The 19708-nt window shown below is 46.4% G+C and overlaps 2 long non-coding RNA genes across 2 annotated transcripts; both read left to right on the forward strand.

The window, feature by feature from the left end:
- The first annotated feature begins 393 nt into the window (after positions 1 to 393).
- On the forward strand, positions 394 to 1628 carry LOC115366704 (uncharacterized). Its single transcript, XR_003928855.1, has 4 exons — positions 394 to 533; positions 613 to 680; positions 777 to 851; positions 939 to 1628. It is a non-coding gene; the product is annotated as an uncharacterized LOC115366704 (long non-coding RNA).
- Positions 1629 to 7375: 5747 nt separating this feature from the next.
- Positions 7376 to 8609, forward strand: LOC115366708 (uncharacterized). The gene is made up of 4 exons (XR_003928856.1): positions 7376 to 7515; positions 7595 to 7662; positions 7759 to 7833; positions 7921 to 8609. It is a non-coding gene; the product is annotated as an uncharacterized LOC115366708 (long non-coding RNA).
- Positions 8610 to 19708: the final 11099 nt, after the last annotated feature.

The raw sequence follows: 19708 nt of genomic DNA on the forward strand, positions 1-19708 counted from the left end.
ACTCAGAATAGATTCATTAAAAACCGAAAAAACACAAAAAAATTGAATCTTTTCTCATGAAATGTTGTGTCTTTTTCCTGTAACTGACGGTTCAAAATAGATGCACTGATTATATAAGTGCATTTTAAACAATTTAGCACTTGGGGTGTGACGGGTTTGGGTTGTGTTGCGGTGTCCAGTGTTCTCTGTATTTTGTCTTATTTTGCAAAAACAACTTTTTTCATTCAGAGATTTGGGATAACAACATGAAATCAAATATTCTCTCAAAGGCAAATGTAGCAGGATAGTCTCTTCCTCCTCCCCTTCCCCCTCCTTTTCGCTTGCTCCACACCAGGTGTGGGTCATCTCGCGGCACTAATTGCGGGGTGGAGCAGCTAGCCTTTTAACTGCTCCGGTGTGTGTGTTTGCTCAGTGTGCTACCTTGTCTCCCTCGGGGCTGGCGTCCGTGTGTGTGTCGGCGTTCCATGTGCTTTGAACCGTGTGGCGGTTGGCGTTGCCGATTTCGCCAGGTCTTCTCCATCTCTCCGAAAATTGTAAGTCCTTTTCGCCTTGTGGTATTTGGGTGTCTCTGCGGTCTCTGGGCATTACACCTGCGTTACGTTGTGCTTGCAGTGAGGCTGTCGGCTGGCTGCGGCTGTGTGGGACTGGAGGTCGTCTACGCTGTTATTCGCTCTCTCCAGGTATGTCGACTCAGTTCACCCAACGGCAGCTGTAATCCAGCTCGCTAGTGGCTGCTATCCGGCTAGCCGCTAAACTTTCTTTTTGTGGTCTCTCAGCAGCGTTTAACTGCGGCCTGCTGCTCTCCCTCTCCTCCCCGGCGGAGACGCTGTGCCTGTGCTCTGTGCTCTGTGGTAGGTGGCCTGTAGCCAGGTTACGCCTGGTCATTCATATGGTAACCAACATAATTGTAAATGCTATTTTGTGTGCGCACTTCGTAGGCACGCTTTGGCCTGGCTGTGCGCTGCGGTGCTCCACTCTCCGGCGGTCAACGCTCTGGTGCACCGGGACTCTACTGCTGTCTTGTTTGGGCTGTCTTGTTTGGGCTGTCTTGTATTGCTGTGTATGCTGCCTTGTCAATTAGTTCATCTATTGTCTTGCATGCCGCATGTTTTGCACAGCCGCATTTATATTGTTGGCTCCCACTGGCCGCAATTACGCCACTGTTTATTTTACCCTGTTTGTTATCGCCAGTGACTTCTATTAGTGCCGTGCTGTGATTGGCTGATCTCCCGCACCATTGTGCGCGGGGACGAACTGCAATTGGCCCACTTTTGGGCCAGTCCCAGTAAACCCTGAGTTATTTTATTTATTTACTTGGTGTTGTATATTATGAATATTGTGTTTTGAGTTTATTATAATTTGCTCTGCTTTATTTTTGTTTACTTTCTTAATGTTTTTGTGTGCTTATGTTTGGTTTATGTGAGGTTTAAGTGTGTTTAATTTATTGTTTATTCCTTTGGTTGTTTTGAGTTTTCTTTATTGTAATTTTGATTTTCTACGCATACTGGTACTGGTGACCCTAAGTGAGATTGTTGTAGTGGCTGTGTTACAGTATTTGAAAAGACCTTTGTCACTGTTTGTATTTTACTTTGTTAATATTGTGAAAATAAATCTATTTTTATATTGATTTCACGTCTGGTCTGGGTGCATTACGAACCTGAATTAAGTTCCTGGGGGTGAAATTCCCCCAGGTGGCGTTGTCGAGCACTTTTACATTCAAGCCTTATTACATTATTTTCCAACCACCCGTTTTGCCACAACTTGGCGTTGGTCGGCAGGATGCACCCTTAGACACAGACGTGATTTTATTTTTAGGAATTTTTTTATTTTTAAACTTTTTTTTTAAAACTGAGAATTGTATCTGTGGGAGACTGTCAAACATTGTTTAGTATAGCAAGAGACAAGACAGCAGTAGCGGTCTAGATCTTTAACTTACCTGTGATTCTAGGATTCCATTTGGTGTGAAGCTTTGGTACAGCTTTTTCCCTGCAGTTATGGAGGAGGAGACACAGCAGCTCAGAGACCTGGTGGCCCAGTTAAGGGCAGAAAATGAGCGGCTTCTGGAGGGTGTTGCCCCCCAGGCGGGTCCCAGTGTGGCTGCTTCTGTCCCTCCTGCCGTGGCGGGCGGTGCCCCGTCTGCCGGCCCAGCGGTTGCTGAGCGGTTGGTGGTCGTGCCCAGGGACCGCAGATGCCCCATGTTCAATGGTAAGACTGGCATTGGCATAACTGAGTGGGTGGAGGAGGTTCAGGCATGCATGCGTGCACGCCATCTGTCCATGGTTGACCAAGCTTTCTTCATTTTTGATCATTTGGAAGGTGAGGCCAGGGAAGAAATAAAGTATCGCACCAGTGCTGAGAGAAGCGACCCAGCTAAGGTCCTAGCAATCTTGAAGGAGCTGTATGGTTGTGCTAAGTCATATGTCACCTTGCAGCAGGCTTTCTTTTCTAGGAAGCAGCAGGAGGGGGAAACATTGTTGGAGTTCTCCTTGGCTCTGATGGCTCTTATGGAGCAGGTGAAACAACGCGCACCTGATGGTTTGCTTAACGCAGCAGTCCTGCTTCGTGATCAGTTTGTGGAACATGTCTTGGACAGTGCTCTTCGCCGGGAGCTGAAACAGTTAGTTCGCCGCCAACCCACTGCTACATTGTTGGAGGTGCGTGGGGAAGGTATGCGGTGGGAAAGGGAGGGGTTCCCAGGGGGTGCAAGGGAACGTAGCCACTCCCTTCCATCTATGTATGGCCTGCAGTATGGGGTGCAGGGTAGTTCTCGGCCAGCTTCTCCTGTCTCTTCACATGGTTCCGAGCTTGGTGAATTGAAAGAGCTGTTGAAGCGCCAGCAGGAACAGCTCAATCAACTCACTCGCACTATTGCCTCCATGCAGACTTCTCTTCCGCCAGCTCGATCCTCTCGGAATGGCCCGGTGATTTGCCGTCGTTGCCGCCAGCCTGGTCACTTTGCCAGGGACTGTGAGGGTGAACGGGCCCGTGCTGGCCCTGCTGCTGGTCTGTCTTCTACTGTGGCCAGACCCACCAACTCCTCTCGCCATCCGGAAAACTAGAGCCCACTGAACTGCCGAGCCACAGTTCAGATGGGGAGTTAGCGGGCTCACAGGTAGCAGCGGCAGTGGGGTTAATGGCGTCCTGTCCACATATTGATGTGATGATGAGTGGAGTCAAGGTTTCCTGCTTGGTGGACACTGGGTCAATGGTGTCCACGGTCACAGAGAGCTTCTTTCTTGAGCACTTTGCACCTTGGGGGAATGATCGTCTCCGGTCATGCCATTGGTTGCAGCTTCGGGCTGCTAATGGTCTTGCTATTCCCTATCTTGGCTACTTGGAACTGGATGTCATCCTCTGTGGTAAGAAGATCCCTCGCTGTGGTATTCTAGTGGTGAAGGACCCTGCCAGCGCTGAATCTTCTGTCCCTGGGATTCTCGGGATGAATGTTATTCGCCGCTGCTACAGAGAACTCTTTGGGGTATATGGCCTTTCACTCTTTGACCTGCCTGCAGTCACACAGTCTCCTGGCCCTGTCATTGAGGCCTTGCAGCAATGCCATCAGGTCACTACTCAGCGTCATGTTCCGTCCACCGGTGCTGCCAGGGTTCGTGGCCCTCGAGTGGTGCGAGTGCCTGGTGGTGTCATGAAGATGGTGGCTAGTACTTGCCCTGAACAGCTCTCTGGTCAGTCTGTGCTTTTTGAGCCCCCAGAGTCCGGCTTGCCAGCTGGGCTGCTAGCTTCCCCCTGTCTCGTCCAGGTTGTGCGAGGTACTGCTTACATCCCAGTGGTCAACGTTGGAACCACTGAAATTGTCCTTTACCCACGAACCCGCCTTGGCGCTCTGAGTCCAGCTGAAGTGGTCAGTCTTCCCCCAGGAGTCACAGAGGTTAGATCCTCTGCCACTGTATCCTCTCAGGTGGCCGCTGCTTCAGAGCAGGGTGGGGTTGAGGCAGTTGATCTGTCTGCATTGACAGAGCCAGAACAGGTGCAGGTCCGGTCCTTGTTGCAGGGGTACAGTTCAGTCTTCTCTGCTCATGAAGGTGACCTTGGTTGTACAAATCTGGTTTCTCATGACATTCCTCTGCTGGATGACACCCCGGTTCGGCAGAGATACAGACGCATTCCACCCTCTGAGTATGAGGCGGTCAAGACCCACATCAACCAGCTCCTTGAAGCCCAGGTGATAAGGGAAAGCAGCAGTCCTTACGCCTCCCCGATTGTTTTGGTGCGGAAGAAGGACGGCAGCCTACGGATGTGTGTCGACTACCGCCTGCTTAACGCCAAGACGAGGAAGGACGCTTTTCCTTTACCTCGCATTGAGGAGAGTTTGGATGCGCTGTCTGGGGCCCAGTGGTTTTCCACTCTCGATCTGGCAAGCGGTTACAATCAGGTGCCAGTCTCAGAGCCGGATAAGCAGAAAACTGCTTTTTGCACACCATTCGGTCTCTTTGAGTGGAATCGCATGCCTTTTGGGCTGTGTAATGCGCCGAGCACATTTCAGCGCCTCATGCAGAGGATGTTCGGAGACCAGCAGTGTCAGTCTCTTCTTTTGTACTTGGATGACATCATTGTGTTCTCGTCTTCAGTCTCCCAGCATGTTCAGCGGCTGGAGGTGGTTCTGGATCGGCTCCAGAGGGAAGGTCTTAAGGTCAAGCTCGCCAAGTGTTCCTTCTTCCGGCGAGAGGTCAGCTACTTGGGTCACATCATCTCTGACAAGGGTGTTGCCACCGATCCCGCAAAGATCGAAGCCGTAGCCAAGTGGCCACGTCCCAGCCAGGTGTCAGAGCTGCGCTCCTTCTTGGGCTTTGCCAGTTATTACCGGCGTTTCGTTGAGGGCTTTGCCAAGCTAGCCGGTCCTTTGCACAAGTTGGTGGCGAAGCTGGCTGGCACGAAGTCCAAGAAGGGGTCTGGACAGGTGTTCCAGACTGCGTGGACCCCAGGGTGTGAAGAGAGCTTTGAGGCTCTCAAGTCCAAGCTGACCTCTGCCCCAGTGCTTGCCTACGCTGACTTCTCCCGCCCTTTCATTTTGGAGACGGATGCCAGCCACAGTGGACTTGGTGCGGTCCTCTCCCAGGAGGTTGAGGGTGGGATTAGGCCGATAGCCTATGCTAGCCGGGGCCTTCGACCAACGGAGCAGAATATGGCCAATTATAGTTCAATGAAGTTGGAATTCCTTGCTTTGAAGTGGGCCATGACGGAGAAATTCAGGGAGTACCTTTTGGGTCACAGGTGCATGGTTTTCACAGATAACAATCCCCTGAGCTACCTCCAGTCAGCCAAGCTAGGTGCTGCTGAACATCGTTGGGCTGCCCAACTGGCGGCGTTTGACTTTGAGATCAAGTATCGGTCTGGCCGCAGCAACAAAAATGCTGATGCCCTCTCTCGGCAGCCCACATCCAGCGCTAGCATGGCAGAGCAGGTTCTGCCCAGCACCTCTGTCCCTGTTACTCTCCAGTCAGCTCCTTGTTCAGGCCTTGTATCGGCATCCCAGGCAGTGGTGTCTGTCTTTCTCCAGCCTTCCTCTTCTGACATCCGTGCTTTGCAGGAGGCTGATCCCCTCCTGAAAGACATCTTGGCGCACTGGAGAAGGCAGCTTCAGCCAACACCGGTGGAGAAAAGACAGCTCCCCAGCCTGGCTCGGGCTTTGTTAAAACAGTGGGATCGTCTTGTGGAAAAGGAGGGCGTGTTGTACCGGCGGGTCTATCGTCCAGATGGGGGGGAGGAAATCCTCCAGCTTGTTTTGCCATCTGCCCTTAAGCAAGACACCTTGACGCAGCTGCACCAGGAGCACGGGCACCAGGGGGTGGAGCGTACCACCGAGCTTGTGCGTCAGCGCTGCTATTGGCCAGGGATGACGTCCGACATCAAGCAGTGGGTCCAGAGCTGTGAGCGTTGCCAGGTTGCAAAGGACACCAGACTAGCGTCTGGTAGCTTCATGGGACACTTGTTGGCATCGCGGCCAAATGAGATCGTGGCTGTGGATTTTACATTGTTGGAACCCTCCCAGAGTGGTTTTGAAAATGTTTTGGTGATGACTGATGTATTTAGCAAGTACACTGTTGCTGTTCCAACTCGGGATCAGAGGGCATCCACTGTTGCCCAGGTTTTGTTGAATGAGTGGTTCTTCAGGTTTGGAGTCCCAGGTCGCATTCATTCCGATCAGGGCAGGTGTTTCGAGAGCACGTTGATCCAACAGCTCTGTCATTTGTATGGGGTCAGCAAGTCACGCACTACTCCGTACCATCCCGCTGGCAATGGGCAGTGCGAGCGTTTTAATAGAACGCTCCACAACCTCTTGCGCACTTTACCAGTATCACGGAAGCGTGACTGGGTTTCTTGTCTTCCCCATGTGCTCTTTTGTTACAATACCACTCCTCATCAGGGTACTGGAGAGTCACCATTTCTTTTGATGTTCGGCCGTGAACCCCGGCTTCCCATTGACTTCCTTCTGGGTCGTGCCCCGGACCCAGTGCAGGGAGAGGTTCAGGACTGGCTGGTCGAGCACCAGGCCAGACTTGAGGTGGCCTTTGCCAATGCTCGGGAGCGGTTGCTGGTGGCCGCCGAGCGTCGCAAAGAGCGTCATGACCAGGGGGTTCGTGATGCCCCATTGCAGGTTGGCCAGTTGGTTTATCTTCGCGACCACAGCGCTAGGGGTCGCCATAAGATTCAGGATATCTGGAGCCCTGTTGTTTATCAGGTCTTGAGAGCTCCTTCTGGTGGTGGACCTGTCTACACCATCGCCCCAGTGGATGATTTGCAGAAGACCAGGAATGTGCACCGTGACCAGCTGAAGGCCCATGTCGGCCCCGAACCTGTTCCTCCTTTCCATCAGTCTCCCCCTCCAAGGACCTCCGAAGCTTCTGATGATTCTCTTGGTGGTGACATATGGGTTCTGGTTCCCGACACCCCAGCACCATCTGTTTCTGTGGCCTCTAGGTTTTCCGGGTCCACAAGGCCCAATCGGGTGACCTTGGTGGACAGTCGGCCTGTTCCTGAGACCCCCGCAGCAGCCCCGTCTACTCAGAGGCAGCCAGCAACTGCTGGTCAGTCAGTTCCACGTCGTACTCTTCGGTCAACAGCTGGGCAACATTCAAATATCCATCATCTTCCCCGGCCTGTGAGTCATGAGGACAACGAAGTTGTGGGACCGTTAAGGCCAGTGTCAAATGCACAGTCTGTAGTCTTCCGGCCTTGGTGCTAGGGTGTTGAGTGCTTTACCCATCGTCGGGGCTACGATGCAAGACTGGGGGGTAGAATGTAGCAGGATAGTCTCTTCCTCCTCCCCTTCCCCCTCCTTTTCGCTTGCTCCACACCAGGTGTGGGTCATCTCGCGGCACTAATTGCGGGGTGGAGCAGCTAGCCTTTTAACTGCTCCGGTGTGTGTGTTTGCTCAGTGTGCTACCTTGTCTCCCTCGGGGCTGGCGTCCGTGTGTGTGTCGGCGTTCCATGTGCTTTGAACCGTGTGGCGGTTGGCGTTGCCGATTTCGCCAGGTCTTCTCCATCTCTCCGAAAATTGTAAGTCCTTTTCGCCTTGTGGTATTTGGGTGTCTCTGCGGTCTCTGGGCATTACACCTGCGTTACGTTGTGCTTGCAGTGAGGCTGTCGGCTGGCTGCGGCTGTGTGGGACTGGAGGTCGTCTACGCTGTTATTCGCTCTCTCCAGGTATGTCGACTCAGTTCACCCAACGGCAGCTGTAATCCAGCTCGCTAGTGGCTGCTATCCGGCTAGCCGCTAAACTTTCTTTTTGTGGTCTCTCAGCAGCGTTTAACTGCGGCCTGCTGCTCTCCCTCTCCTCCCCGGCGGAGACGCTGTGCCTGTGCTCTGTGCTCTGTGGTAGGTGGCCTGTAGCCAGGTTACGCCTGGTCATTCATATGGTAACCAACATAATTGTAAATGCTATTTTGTGTGCGCACTTCGTAGGCACGCTTTGGCCTGGCTGTGCGCTGCGGTGCTCCACTCTCCGGCGGTCAACGCTCTGGTGCACCGGGACTCTACTGCTGTCTTGTTTGGGCTGTCTTGTTTGGGCTGTCTTGTATTGCTGTGTATGCTGCCTTGTCAATTAGTTCATCTATTGTCTTGCATGCCGCATGTTTTGCACAGCCGCATTTATATTGTTGGCTCCCACTGGCCGCAATTACGCCACTGTTTATTTTACCCTGTTTGTTATCGCCAGTGACTTCTATTAGTGCCGTGCTGTGATTGGCTGATCTCCCGCACCATTGTGCGCGGGGACGAACTGCAATTGGCCCACTTTTGGGCCAGTCCCAGTAAACCCTGAGTTATTTTATTTATTTACTTGGTGTTGTATATTATGAATATTGTGTTTTGAGTTTATTATAATTCGCTCTGCTTTATTTTGTTTACTTTCTTAATGTTTTTGTGTGCTTATGTTTGGTTTATGTGAGGTTTAAGTGTGTTTAATTTATTGTTTATTCCTTTGGTTGTTTTGAGTTTTCTTTATTGTAATTTTGATTTTCTACGCATACTGGTACTGGTGACCCTAAGTGAGATTGTTGTAGTGGCTGTGTTACAGTATTTGAAAAGACCTTTGTCACTGTTTGTATTTTACTTTGTTAATATTGTGAAAATAAATCTATTTTTATATTGATTTCACGTCTGGTCTGGGTGCATTACGAACCTGAATTAAGTTCCTGGGGGTGAAATTCCCCCAGGTGGCGTTGTCGAGCACTTTTACATTCAAGCCTTATTACATTATTTTCCAACCACCCGTTTTGCCACACAAAGGTCAACTTAGACTATTTAAAACAAACATAAAAAATATTTTCAGTATATTCATTAATTAATCAGCTCAGTTTGTGGTTAAATGGCTCTCAGACAGAGGATGTGTTGCAATTTGTAAGATGTATTGTGGCCTGAATTTTTACTATTATTTTTTAAATTGGTTTCACACCCCAATTAGCATTTTGTCAGACAGCCCAATTAGTGGCATTTTGACACTTTACATAGATAGATAGATAGATAGATAGATAGATAGATAGATAGATGGATAGATAGATAGAGGACAGTTAGGTGGTGGAAAAAGGACCACCCAAAACTGATTCACTAAAATGAAAAAAAAAAACAACAACAAAAAAAGAACTATTTCACAGGAATTGTGTCATCCTCTTTTTCCTGAATATCACTGTTGATAATCGATAAATGATTGCATAACTGGATTTTAAACATCTTTAGCACCTCAAATCAGGTCTTTAGATACTTTAGATAGATAGACAGATAGATAGATAGATAGATAGATAGATAGATAGATAGATAGATAGATAGATGAGGTGGTGGTGGAAAATGTGGAAAACACCACACAAAACAGATAAAAACAGATAAAACACTTAAAAAAACAAGAACCTTTTCACAGGAATTGTGTGGGAAAATGATAACAGGTCTTTTGAAATGGATTGCAATAACTTTAGATAGATAGAGGTATAGATAGAGTTGGAGGAAGTTAGGTTGCAGGAACAGATTTACTGAAACAGCACCAAAAAACAAAACAAAACAAAACAGAAAACAGCAGCTGTTGCGACGTGCGGCGCCGCCCTGCTCGTCCTGCGCCGAGTCGAGGCGCGGCCACGACCCGAGCCGAGCTGATATCTCCTTCAAACGCGGCGAGGTGGCAGCGCTCGGCCGCGATTACGATCTCCTCCTTCTCAGCACGGCCGCTGAACCTCGGATTCCCCCCCGCCGCCGCGCGTCTGTTTTGACTACGGCGGATCAGATGCTATCTGCCGAGGAGACACGGCTCTTTCCACATGTGCCAGCCCCAGAGTGAAGTCTGAGGCCGAAACCAGCGCCGCGCCGCACGCCCGCCGATAACACAACGCCCCAAAGTGACGGTGTGATATCTCGCTTTCCAAACAAGTTTTCCTTTCAGAGCTCGTTGCCCGCACCCAACGACAAGAGACGCTTTGTTTTCCCGGTGAGAATTTATTCCTAGAATGTCAACCTCAGAGGAGCAGATTCGATCGAGGCGGTTTGAAGCCGCGTGCCAGCCCTCCAAATTTTATTTTAGGGACTTATTTAAATGTATTCATAAGCGGTGATTTCAATGTTTATGTCAAGTGTTTTCATTATTTCTTCCCTTTGAAACGTGGGAATTTTGATTGGGTTTTGATTGACTGGAGCATCTGTTGTTCACACCATGCTGCGTCTGGGTTTTGTTCCTCGTTTCAATCAATAAAGATTTTTTCCCCTCTCGCGCGCGGCTCATTGAATGGAAGCCGCCAGGTGTCTAATCCGCCGTCCAGATGGTGCAAATGGAAGTTTTCGCTGCTCCTCAGATCTTGCAGTCATTTCCCTGTATTTTATAAATATCGCTTTTATTTCCCTCCCTCTCAGAGAAACGCACGTAGAACCAACGTCTCTTGTGCCGTTTTGTTGTGTGTGTGTGCTTTAACCACCAGAAATCAGGTTGTCATCCAACAAAATGATTACAGTTATGGCAAAACCTTGGAGGGATGATGCATTTTGGCTCGGCGCTGCGGAGCTACACCGCCCGGCTTAATGTGGGCGCTACAATTGAACGTGATATTTAAGACGCCACTAATCTGATTTGGATGAAACTCGGAGTGATGACGCACTTTGTCACCCAAAAAAATAAATAAATAAATAAATTTAAAAAACAGCCTGCTGGGGTTGTGATAAGCGGAGATCAAAATTTCCAGCTTTGACAGGCTGTTTGTTGAATTCCCATGAAAACCTGCTGCTTACATCCAGATTTCTTTACAAAATACAGAATACAGATTACAGATGGCGTCTTGAAAAAGTCGTACAGCGTCCTCTTAAAATGATGCTTTGTATGCATATATGTATATACACGGATCAGCTTTTGTCGCGCATTAATGAAAATTTTGCCCTTTGATATTTGCATCCCGAGCAGCCGGATGTGGCTGCAGCATCAAAAACAGCCTTCAGCTACAAGAAGTTTGGAAGCTCTCTTGCTAACTTTCGCTCCACTCTGCACTTCGTTTCTCTCATTCTGTCACTAAAAAATTTAACAGCGTCCTCTGCACAAATATTCATGAGGCGTTTCACCTCGACTTTGCTTCATGAAAGCCGGCAGCTTTTATTGACAAGGATTTTTTTTTTTTTTTTTTTTTTTTTTGGTATCTGAGGGACATTTTGGATCATTTTTAGGGTGGACCGCTCGAGGATCGGTGATTGTTTTGCTGTAGTTTTGATCTGTCTCTCATGGTGACGAGGTGCTGCTGTCAGATTCGTTTTACATAAAAAAAAAAAAAATGCTCCGTGTCTAACCCGACATAACTGTGAAGTAGCTCATCGGCTCGCTAATGCGGTAAACAACGCTCGTGGCGAGTAAACAGCGTGGAGGCCGCGGCGCAGCCACTCGGCACGCGCAGAAGAAGGAAATCTGACTGACCTGCTTTTTCACAGCGATAAATAAAGACACGGGCGTTTGGCTGCGTTTGGCTCCGAGGGGATGATTTCAGGCCCTGATGTGAACCCGTCACCGCTCGTCGCTGTCATGATGAAAACAAAACATCCCACAGTGAAACGCCCCCGTGTCACCGCTGCCATTTCCTTGCTTTGGTTTGAACTTTATTGAAATGCTTCTCCACCACAGCTGCACCACAGTTCTCAGAATCAGACCAAAACCCTCGATTTGAACCTGAAACTGAAGGCATGAAAACCATCTCAGACACCACAAAGACAAAACCTGGAGGGATGATGCATTTTGTGTTTTGGTTTTGGATTAACTTGTTAAATCCACCCAGTTAGACACTTTGTACGATGGCGTATTAGGGCCATTGTAGGGGGAAAAAAATAAAGAACCGGGGAGGTGAGATGTAATAACCCGATAAAAAACTTGAATGTTCTCAGAGATTAAACTTGTAAATTTATGATAAAAAACTCACAAATTTATGAGATGATGACTCAACAATTCAGAGATTATGAAGTCACAAATTTGCAAGAAAAAAACTCAAATATTCTGAGATTAAAGTTGCAAATTTATGAGAAGAAAAAACACAGATTTATGGGCAAAAAAAAAAAAAAAATCAGGAAAATAGTTTTTCTTCTATTATGGGATTTATTAAGAAAGAAATCCTGGTGATTTGAGCCCAGAATGACAATCTTCTCCTCAGCATCTAGACTTTGAAGAGACATCACTGTGACTTGGGCTGATTCAGAAGAAAACAAATTTGTGATTCTGGGCTCAAATCAGCAGGATATCCTTGTTCCTAAATCCCATTGCAAAGGAGAATTTGATGCAGTCATCAGCTGCAGGCATGATAAACAAAAATCTTTTTTTTTCTCTCCCAGCTCCATAAACTTTTGTTTTTTTTAAACTCTACAATGGCACTAATGTGCCGCCGTACCTTTTCCGTCAGTGTTTTAAGCGTCAAATAAGCCATGCAGATTGAATCGACCCGTGAAACGTATGAAGGCTGAGACGGGGAGTAAAATAAAACTCTCCCTGTCCGCAGGTGCAAACACTCCTCCACCGTTACCTGAGCTGACCCGGGTCAAGAAGCACATGCAAATAACCCTCACTGTTTGTTTTAGCCCGCATGGAGCTCCAGTTGGGTGGAATTTGCTGCATAACTCAGATAGAGCCAACTAAGACATGACTCAGGGGGGGAAATATATCAAATTTACATTCAGATGCTTTCCTGTGATCGTCTCCGTCCGGGTGTCATGCCACGTGACTCGCCCCACCCGGCCGTCACTCTCAGGAAATTAAAACAAACCGCGAGAATTACTTGGAAATGTTATGTGATGCAGGCCTGACTCACTCTTTTTTTAGTATTTTTTTTTTATTATTATCAAAGATATGTGTGAGCACACATTGTTCACTGCAGGAACTCAAACTGAGCCTCGGGTTATTAAAACAAAATATTACATCCAAGAACCTTCCTCAGACACCCAGCCGTAAGTAATCAGACACATAATAATTTTCCTTTGTGACTTTTTGCCAAGAAAAGACTTAATTGATTAAAAAGCACAGAGCGAGTCTAATTCCGAGTCCCCTCACGTCCCCTTTGCTGCTTTAATATTTCAATATTTCTGCTATTTTGATTTTCAAAGTTTCACCGAAGACGCCTCGGGATGTTTTTTAGAGAATGGGATTCAGTCGCATGTTGATCGAAGAAACGTCGAGAGCGAGTAAACAAATATAAACATCTCCAACAACAAAACTAGAACATAACCACTTTTAATGTCGTTATAATAGTGTATTTGCATTTAATACAATATTGCAGCTACTATAACCGTGCTACGGAGTTCAATAATCAACTGATAAATCAACTGACTAATCATTTATATAATCAATCAGCTGTGTGAATTGATTGCTGAATGATGCATTGATGAATGGAGCATGCCCCCATGTAACAGCAATAATCATAAATGCAATGATAATAACAGATATTAGCAGCTGTACTGCACTTTATATGGCCGTGCTGATTAATACTTTAAATACATTTCCATCTAATTGCTAATTAATCATGCATGTGCTGCGCTTGTGAGGCCGATAGATTCGGCGGGGCTAAAAGCTCGGCGCTCCGGAGAATAAACCTGTCTTGCTCCTGTAATTCACTCGTCCCGCGGCTGATTGGGCCTGACAGCTGCTTCGGCGTCGGACGCAGAGCGCACGACGTCCCTCCTCTGCCGCGAGTCGCCAGATTGAATCCGGCTCGCGCTCGCTGATGGAGTCCGGCGGTTTTAATTGAGTTGTTTAGTGTCTCCAAAATGGCAATTTAATCCTGGTGTTGGTGTCAAAGGCCTGGGAGGCGGGGGCGGGAGGCCGACTTTAACTCACACATTTGGAAACAGGGAAACTCAGCTGGGCTGTAATTACAAGTGATTATCATTCATAGGCTGCCGATTCCCCGGAGACAGAGCTGATTGAATTTGCTTATTTTGAGGGCGAGCTGAATTTAAGCCGAACTGCACCATTTTGGAGTGGACACAGAAAATAAGCATGATGCTGTTTTATAGACAAAACAGCAGCTTTCGCCATTTCAGTCGCTTAAAGCTCCTAAAACGAAAAGCTAAAGGTTAACACAGTGCAGTTCAGTTCAGTACAACACAGCAGAGCAGGTGAGGTCATCAGGTAGTGGCTTGGTACGATTTTCACCTCCAGCAAAAATGACCTTAAAACGTCAAAATCTTAATGCAGCAACATATATTTTGACTTTAACTAAATGAAAAAGCGCATTCAAGTGTCTTTGACTGAATATCGAGAGTGAAACTTGTTGAATAACGTAAATCAAACATAAAATCACATCACAAACCTCTGCAGTCGACTCAGATTTTTTTTTTTTTTTATATATTTTTATTTTTAGGTCGCATATGGACATTGCAATGTGACAATAAAACAAGGCACATTATCTTAAAAATGGAATATATTGCCATTTGGAATTAAAAATTATCATGTTTTTTTTTTTATCCTTTTAGGTAGATACAATTTATTGAATTAATTAACTGACAGTTTGTAGAGGCCGATATTTTTTATTTATTTATTTATTTTTTTAATTTTTAATTTCAATCTCATTTCTACAAAAGGCTCTGATACTTGCATTGGATAGCTGTTTTCGGTTCGTCTACATTCATTGAGGCGGCCCCTATCAGATAATGCATAAATAAATTAATGAGTTAATTAATAAATTGATAAATACTATCACAGGACATAAATGTTTTGTTGTCAGCCACTCGAGTTGATTCATCGTGTTGGACTCTGGGTCGACTCTGGAAATCGTGAGTCGGGTGCCGCCCTGCGTTTTTATTCAGATATGGATGCTACGTGTCGAATTTTTTTTTTCCCCACACAAATTACGAAGGGAATGCTGCGTTCAGTTCAGGCTGATCAAAACCAGGTTTATCTCGGGGCGTATGCAGCATCGTCGCGTGACCTTGATCCGGCGAGTTACGGCCTCAGAATATGCACACATTCCTCTCCCGCGGCCATATTCACGTCTCCGCGCGGTATCATCTCGCTGCCCCGGGGGAAATTTAGTTAGCCGGCCTCGTGCGGCGCAGCGGGAGCCAACACACGCACGTATAAACTCATTACTTAACCACATTCACGCTGAAATTCTCAGTCTGTTAAGTCTAGCAGCGCCAACTCAAAAATGAAGTACACAGTGGCTGTGGGCAGCATGTAAAAAAGCTATTTGTGAGCTGGCAAGCCAATTTATTTCAACTCAGTTTTTCTGACAAGCGCTGATAAAAGGCTTTACTTGTGTGTTGTGTCCGACACCGGGGTTAAACAGACCTTTGACTGACAGCCCGGTGAACAATTACCCCGCGCAGATAACGGTGTCCCTAAATTGTCGTTTTCATGGTTATCCCCCTAATTATAATCTAGAGCGGAAAACATACCCAAAATTGATCTTGTCATGAAAAAAAAAAAAAAAAGGATCGGGGCTTTAATATTGCAGCAGCATTGCACATGAATTATGGTGCAGTTAATATGATACAGAGCAAGCCTTTCCTGCCGCTGTAGCTCTGCATTATGGACTCCTGAGGCTCTCCGGCTCCCAAATTGGATGTTTGGAGCCCACAGGGTGTTACTGCTCTTATTAATGTGGCCTGTCCAAACAAGCAGAGAATTGATCCAGCCGCGATCTGACCGCTGACACCTTTTTCCAGCCCCCTGCCGTCCCCTCGCCTCTCTCTCTCTCTCTCTCTCTGTGTGTGTGTGTGTGTGTGTGTGTGTCTGCAGGCCTTTCTCACGTCGCACCTGGAAAATGTCCACGAACCATCCTCAAACTCTGAGAAAATCGTTTCTTTTTCAGACCTCTGATACATCTGAGATTTGAGTTTGTTGTGTCATGTTACCAAAATAAGAGGCATGGTGAGATTTGTGGTGGTGCAGTGAAAAAAAAAAAAAAAAAAAAAAAAAAACACTTCTCAGGCTTTGTGTAGAGCCTGTTTTGAGCAGACATGATACTAGAGAAAGCAAAAAATGCCAAGCCTCTGCTGTTTGGTGTTTGTGTGCGATGTTATGTGCACCGGCATGAAATCCCACAAAATCGAGAAAGAGGCAGAGGGAGGTGTTTGTCTGTCTGATGGTTTTAGCCGCTAAACAGCCTTTCAACAGTTCGTCCTCCTCCCTGCAGGGAAGTAGATCCCACAAAGTAGAAGTATTGTTGCTGTGATGATATTTTACTGAAGTACAAGTAGAAGTAGTACCGTAAAAATCTTCTTAAGTAAAGGTAAATCTGAAATGCTGAAACAATAACTTTGTCAGATGATATTTAACAATGGCGTTGTAAAAGGACAAGAGCACAAAGTTTGAACTGGTTTCTTCAAACTGTAAATCTGGAAATTAAAAAAAAAAAAAAAAAAAAAAGTGCACCGAAAAAGTCAAGACAGCCTCACAATCTAATTCATGAAGGTCTAGTTTCTGATGTTTGCAGAGAGCACGGAGGCTCGGAGCCCTGCAGTGGATGTGATTTAAAATGAAATACTTCAGCAGAGGTGTGCTCAAGTAAAAAGACTAATTTTTAAAAGCTGCTTTATTACGGCAAGGCGAGTAATGTGGTTTTTGTCTAGTGTTTGTTCGGCTTGGCTTCAACAGACCCCGACGTTACTGCAAAAATAAATATGCTCTGCTGCTGAGTCGGCTATAAAGTCCGTCATCCATAACTGAACACATCCATATGCATCGGTGCATACGCGCAAACATGCACAACAGATGATAAACTGGATTAAATTACAGTTTACCTTGTTTGTTCAGTTCAGACTCGTTACCTGGATCGGGAATATTCAGTATTCTCGTCCAGCAATCATGCAGCAGGACATTGGTGATTGGTAAAAGTGCATTATTTTATGATTTATTTATTCCTGGTTTATTTGAAAGGGACCAGTACAATGCATACAGCATCTATCCAGAGTAAGAGAAAGAGTTTTGTCAAAATAAGATGCACAGCAAGATAAGGTTTCCATTTTATTGTGGCCGAATGTTATTGCTTGCAGTCACTGATTCACTTAAAACTGTCACATTTAATGTTAAGCAGCTGCACGAATGCAAATTTCTCTCCCTCGCGTCCATTTTGTTCCGACCTCAGCCGCCTGAGCGCTCTGAGGTGGGCGGGCGGGACGTTCCAAGCGGGAAACCCACGACGCCGGCGCCCGGGAACCAGAGATAGCGTGGAGAACGGGAAGACACAACAACGGAAAGAAAGACAAACGCCGACGCGGCCGGTGTTTGAGGAGGCGGCTCGTTTCGGTCGGAGCGAGGCGGGCGAAGGAGTTTCAAGCTCAGTTCAAGCTGGAAGTGGATACGTCGCACTTCCTACGACAAATATGAACAGCCGTCCCGAACGATGAGATACGAGCAGAAAGTCGGAGGCGAGACCCGTCGGTGTGGACACAGGCGATCTGTCTCTCCTCACCTTGTTCTTTCTTTTTCTTTCTCTCATTCTGTCTCTCTTTCTGTCCGCCTCACCTCGAAGACACCTAATTGGCCGCGGTGTCAGGTTTGCTTACACTCCTCCATGATGGCGCTGCCTGGTGGGCACATATCAGCTCAGGATTAACGGCAGACGGAGGTCAGCACATAATCACCCTGATGAATATGGAGGAGGGCCTTTGGGTTTACATGGGAGGACTGCCAAAAATGATAACGACCCTTCCTCCTCCGGTCGCTCCTCGGGGAGCCGTGCGTTCTCATCTCAAGGTTGAAGCTGCAACAGAGGCGCTGCGTTACGGGGGGAGGGGCACCGAAGAGTTTTTACCTCCTCCGTCGACAGATATTTGGGATTGTTGAAATCATCCTTCTGGAATATTAAACACAGACATTTTTTAAATCTGTGTAATATCATTTGAAGCGTCCGGCGTGATTCATTTTAGAAATAAGTTACCTCACTGTTCTCCAGCCCATCATTTAAGAATAAAGTGCCGTTTCATGTTGACAAAGCTTAAAACTGAATTGGAAGTTTTACCTTCCAGCCAAGAATCCTTTTGTCAGAGCTGATGTCACCGTTTTCCAAATCTCATTTTTGGGATTAAAGTCTTCCTTTATAATTCAGGCTTGCAGTCAGTCATCTGTCTGGACGTGGAAACGCTCCTGCGGACGGCGTCGTGGTTTATGGTGTTGACTGCGCTCGAATAGCCAACAAAGTGATTAAAACCATAAAAGCACTGAGCAACACCGTAAATTTACTGTTTTCTCCCAGACTCATCTACATTAATATGGATCTCTCGTAAAATAATGAATAAAACTGACTGACACCTTGTGATTACCGATCTTTATTGGCCTCTATATTACACCGTGGTCAAAACACAGCCGCGGTGCGGAGAGGAGGACTGTTTTTCCAATCCAATGCATTTTCTCCTCTGGTGTTTCAGTTGCCAAACATGTCCAACCGCGGCCAGACAATAACTCAATATTCACGTTTGTCATCTGTCCGAATCATATCATGATGAAATAATGAAAACAGGTGGTTATCACAGCTTTCAATACCGTTATCTAAGTCAACTTTTTTCAGTGATGTAACCCTAATGAAATATTTTTTCAGCCAAGTACCGCCAAACCAGACCATGAAGGGGGCTATTTTTGGGATATTTATTAGCCTAAAATGTTTATTAGTCTAAATAATGATTTTTAAGGAACCTTGCATGGATGCTATTTTTATTTTTATTTTTATTTTTTCCAAATCTCACATACCCCTTGGAGTTCCTCCACGCACCCCCATTTGAGAAACAGTGGTCTAAGTGAATGATAAAAAAGCAGATGCTTAATGAAATCTGAAATATTTGAGGTTTTTTTTTTTTTTTTTTTTTTTTTTTTTTGAAATTGACAGATTATTATCTCACTTCTAACCAGCATGCGGTTCAATATGATGAACGTCAAATATCATAACGGCATTTTACATATCTTTGCTGTATGTGGAACTGTTAAAGTCATGTCAACCGTCTTATGATTTAAAAAAAAAAAAAAAAAAAACTAAAATTTTTGGGGGTTATGATGCTGCAAGATGTTGCAGTTTTGTTTTGTTTTTTGAGTTTTTTGTAACTTTGGAGATAGGGGGTTTTCCTGTGACAGTGACATTATGTTAGCAGGAGGTCTCGTTATACATCACACTCGACATAGCTGCACGCGATCGGCTCGATTGTCACCCGGGGTGTCGAGCAAACACACGGCTGCTCCGTTGTTGTGTGCAGATGGCGGACTGTTGCCATGCCGATAGCTCCTCTGCTGTCTTTATTTTTTTTTTTTCCTCCCCTGAAGTGGCCGCCTCAGATCGGCTCTCGAGGTTCGGGGCTAATTAACACGGGCAGCGCGGGCGGTGACAGGCTGAAGGATGGCGTCCCTCAGCCGCAGTCGCTTCCCCTTATCTCCATCAGCCACTCAGCATCCTCCCCCTCCCCCCCTCACTTACATGGAGGATGCATAAGCCTGCATGGTAGTGGTCACCGGGGTCACAAATTACCGCATTAATAATAAATAAATAAATAAATAAATAAATAAATAAAATCTGTGTGTGAATCTGATTTGAAGCCGTTATTATTCACCTCCTGATGTGTTTGGATCCTCTGGCTCAGTTGGGTTTCCTGATATTATGGACAAGCGATTATTCATTATTCATTCGGTTCTCCTGGAGGTGATTAGGAAATTCAGTCTGGCCACTAAAAATAGATCCGTGTTTTTTTTGTCAGCTGAATTTTAATCTGCTCCCTGAATGGCTGAGCTCAGTTAAATTTCACCCTGAACTTCTTCTCCATGCAGCCCAGA

The sequence above is a fragment of the Myripristis murdjan genome, chromosome 10 (genome assembly GCF_902150065.1).
Source record: "Myripristis murdjan chromosome 10, fMyrMur1.1, whole genome shotgun sequence".
In the NCBI taxonomy this organism is placed as follows: Eukaryota; Metazoa; Chordata; class Actinopteri; order Holocentriformes; family Holocentridae; genus Myripristis; species Myripristis murdjan.